The sequence below is a fragment of the Myotis brandtii genome, unplaced genomic scaffold (genome assembly GCF_000412655.1).
Source record: "Myotis brandtii unplaced genomic scaffold, ASM41265v1 scaffold51, whole genome shotgun sequence".
NCBI lineage: Eukaryota > Metazoa > Chordata > Mammalia > Chiroptera > Vespertilionidae > Myotis > Myotis brandtii.
In genome coordinates, this window is record NW_005369442.1 from 1,440,361 (window position 1) to 1,444,785 (window position 4,425).

Sequence of the window (4,425 nt, forward strand, 5' to 3'; positions counted from 1 at the left end):
CTACAAACCTAGCTGCATGCCTTGCTGAAGGGACACACATTGCACCAGAGGTTGGTGCACCATGCTAGAGTCCCTCTTCCCAGTCACCTTCCCCAATACTGTTAGTGATGAAGGCCTCCTTAACATACTCTCATTCATCCCTCTCACCATTCTCACCACCACAGACTTAATTCCGTTCACATTCTCCCAGGGATCACTACATTAGGCTTATTATTTTCTTCCTGCCTCAAGTTTTGACCCTTTCAATTCATCCTTCACTGCGCTTCTCACATCTGGCCAGCAGCCCAAAGTCCCCTAGTGACTCTTCATAGCTCAGGAGGTGAAGTTCAAGTTTCTTGGCCTGAGTGGCTCTTGTTTATCTCTGTGGTCTCCACTCTCCCCGTCCACGACAGGCCCTGTTTTTCCCTAACTGTGTCACACTCCTGTGGTGCTTCCTCTTCCCCAGGCTTTTCAAGCCTCTCGCCCTTGGCATGTGTGCTTCCTACCCTGGAACATTCTCCTTCCCAAGTTGCCTTCCTCTCCTCCTGATCCCTCGGAATCTAACTACCACCTCTTTGGGGAGCCTTATGAAGTCACAGTACAATCACTTAATGCTCCTCTGTGTTCAAACATTACCCTGAACATAGAGCGTTCTTAGAGGATGTATAACAATGTAATCTTTGACCCCCTGTGTGTGTCTCTTTTTTGTCTGCAAATCCCATGAGGGCAGCATTTGTATTTTGTCTAACTTTGCACTCCCTGCACCTATGGTAGCATATCTGGCACAGAGATGTTCAATAAACACTAAATAAAAGCTTGAACTAAGAGCATACATCACCTTTCAGCCTCACAAACTGTGAGAAGGTTATTGTTTGTATAGTCTATTCACTTCTCCCATTTTATGGACAAAACACTTTCAAATGGTTACTGGGAAAGCAAGGACTATTGAGTAGCAAACTTGAAAAGGATTATACCTTTGGCATAGTAATTTCACCTCTAGCAATCTATCCTAAATACATAATCAGAGGCAGGAACATTTTATTCACCAAGATGTTCATCACCAAGTGATTTATGTAGACAAAAAACCTGGAAAAAATAGAGAAATTAAACATTCAGAATTATGGTGCATTCAATTGGACATTATACTGCTGTTATATGTTATGTTTTCCAAAGCATTTTTAATAGTTTGGGACAATGCTTATGTCTTGTTTAATAAAAAAGCTGGTAGAGGAGGAGGCTCAGGTGCAACTTCCTTCGGTCCTCCCGAATCTGGGTTCATCAAACACCAGCCGCCTCCACCATGCCACCGATATTTGACCCCAACGAGATCAAACTCATATACCTGAGGTGCACCGGGGGGAGGGGGGAGGGGGGTGGGTGCCACATCTTCCCTGGCCTCCAAGATCGGGCCCCTGGGCCTGTCTCCCAAAAAGTTGGTGATGACATCGCCAAAGCAACTGGTGATTGGAAAGGTCTGAGGATTACAGTGAAACTGACCATTCAGAGCAGACAGGCCCCGAATGAGGTAGTGCCGTCTGCCTCTGCCCTGATCATCAAAGTCCTCAAAGAACCGCCAAGAGACAGAAAGAGGCAAAAAAAAACAAAAAAAAACACACACAAAAAAAACAACCAACCAAAAAAACATTAAGCCCAGCGAAAATACCACTTTTGGTAAGATGGTCAGCATTGCCCGACAGATGCGGCACCGATCTCTAGCTAGAGAACTCTCTGGAGCCATTGAAGAGATCCTGGGACTGCCCTGTCTGTGGGCTGCAGTGTTGATGGCCGCCACCCTCATGATATCACAGATAACATCAACGGTGGTGCTGTGCAATGCCCGGCTAGTTAAGAACTACAAAGGAAAATGTTTCAATTAAAGATTATTTGACAACCAAAATAAAATAAAATTCAATTAAAAAGCTGGGTAGAAAAGTAGCAAATATTATAGAATCTTAAATTATGTAGAGAAAAAAATCTCCTTAGAAAAAAGAAAAAGACTTGAAAGAAACAACAAAATGAATTCTTCAGTAATTATATCTTGGGTGATTTTGTTTTGCTTCGTTATCATTTTCAGTATTTACTAAATTTTCTAAATGATCATTTTATTTTTACAGTCAGAAATATAAAAAACAAATTAGAGATTCGGGCTGTGTGAGACTATAATGAACATCTTTTGTTCTATTTGTGTAGCACCATCCCTCCTCCTTCCAGTGAGAGTACATCAATTTTGGGGCACACATCCCTCTCCATTAAGAATGGCCTCATGATGTGGCCAGGGGTGGGTATGTCACTTGGCCAATCATCATATTCTATCTGCCTTTAATAACTGGTTCCAGATGGGCATGTCACTTAAGCCAAGTCAGTATTTTTATAGGAAATGTTCAGAAAGGCAGAAGAGCTTTGCTTACATTGGTACTAATCCTATATAATAAAAGCTTAATATGCAAATCGACCAGTCGGCAAGGGGGTGGGGCCGGCTAGTGGGTGGTGCCATGCCAGCCAAGGTGGGTGCCAGCGGGCAGAGGGAGGGGACCATGATCGAGGGGCAGCGGCAACTGGTGGCAGCAAAGGGGCAACCGGGGGGGCAGGGCCAGCTGCTCGCCAGCCAGTGCCGGCCCCCAATTGGCCTGCTGGTCGCCTCCCGCAGAGGGAGGCCAGACTGAAGCTTAGTCCCGCTTTCCCTGGGTAGTGGGCCTAAGCCATCAGTTGGACATCCCCTGAGGGCTCCCAGATTGCAAGAGGGAGCAGGCAGGGCTGAGGGACTTCCCTCCCCCCCCCCGGAGTGTACGAATTTCATGCACCAGGCCTCTAGTATCTTTATAAAGTGTGCCGCGCCAGCACGGCCAAGGGTGAGCTGCAGTGACTCGGCAGTGGCACTTCTTGGGTGATGCACCCCAAAACCAGAGAGGAGAAAGTCCGATTGCTCACAGGCCACACGATTCCATCTTTGGCCAGGGTTATGTTGTTGCTGGGGCACCGTCGGCCTGAATCTGGTTTACTGCACGCTTGCATTTGCATTCCACACCCTATACTACAGCAACTTTGTGGAGAGCCAGTTTCAGGCCAAGCTGAGGGATCCGGCAGGTGGGATCCCTCAGACGCCTTTTGAGCCATGGTGTCACCCCAGGTGCAGCTGGCCCGGGAGGGACTGTGGGAGTTTGGCTCCAGGGCATGTTTGGCCTGTCTCACCCAGGCCTGCCCCACCCGCCACCTTCTAATTAATTTCCTTTCAATGTGCACGAATCTGTGCACTGGGCCACTAGTGAGCTATAAGCCTAGAGCTGCTTGAGTGTACACAAGTATAGGGAAGCTATACAGGAAAGTACAGAGACTGTTCACCAACAATGCATGTGCACACACACATACACACACACACACAGACACACCTTTCCACAATTGATGACCTTGAGTTCCTGAATCTAGGGAAGTCTAAACACTATCATTCCTGGACTTTCCAGTTATAAGAGCGGACACATTTTAGGTTTCTTGTTTGTTTACTTAAGTCAGTTTGAGCTAGGTTTCTACAAGTTCCAATCAAGAGTTAATACAATTAGCCATGGCCGGTTTGACTCAGTGGATAGAACATTGGCCGGTGGACTGAAGGGTCCCCGGTTGGATTCTGGCCAAGGACGCATCCCTGGGTTGCAGGCTCCATTCCCAGTAGGAGGGATGCGGGAGGCAGCCAATCAGTGATTCTCTCTCATCATTGATGTTTCTATCTCTCCCTCTCCCTTCCTCTCTGAAATAAAGAAATATATATTTAAAAAAAATGCCTCTCTTAGTCCATTTGCTAGCAAGTGTTGTGGTTTGGGATATTTCTAAGCACTATTAAATGCACTAGACATCTAGGCAGTAACAAATAAAACTTCAATATTTTGTTGATAAAAAATCCCCATAAGTAGTGGCAAGAAACAGAAAGGGGCTTTTATGTTTTTACTTTTTATTCTATACTAGAGGCCCGGTGCACAAAAATTTGTGCACTGGGCAGGGGTGGGGGGGGTCCCTCAGCCTGTCCTGTGCCCTCTCACAGTCTGGGACACCTCAGGGGATGACCACCTGCTGGCTTAGGCCTGCTCCCTGGGGGATTGGGCCTAAGCTGGCAATCAGACATCCCTCTGGCAGCCCGGCAGCCCTTGGGGGATGTCCATTTGCCAGCGGGGAGCAGACCTAAGCTGCAGTCGGACATCCTTAGTGCTGCTGAGGAGGCAGGAGAGGCTCTCACCACCACCGCTGTACTGGCAGCCATCAGCCTGGCTTGTGGCTGAGCAGAGCTCCCTGCTGAGAAAGCACAATGACCACCAGAGGGCAGCTCCTGCATTGAGCGTCTGTCCCCTGGTGGTCAGTGTGTGTCATAGTGACCAGTCATTCCCAGTCTTTCTGCTGTTAGGGTCAGTTTGCATATTACCCTTTTACTATATAGGATAGAGGCCTGGTGCACGGGTGGGG

General features: G+C 47.5%; 1 pseudogene; it reads left to right on the forward strand.

Moving 5' to 3' along the window:
* The first annotated feature begins 1,264 nt into the window (after window positions 1-1,264).
* Window positions 1,265-1,828, forward strand: LOC102256234 (annotated as a pseudogene).
* The last annotated feature ends 2,597 nt before the right edge of the window (window positions 1,829-4,425 follow it).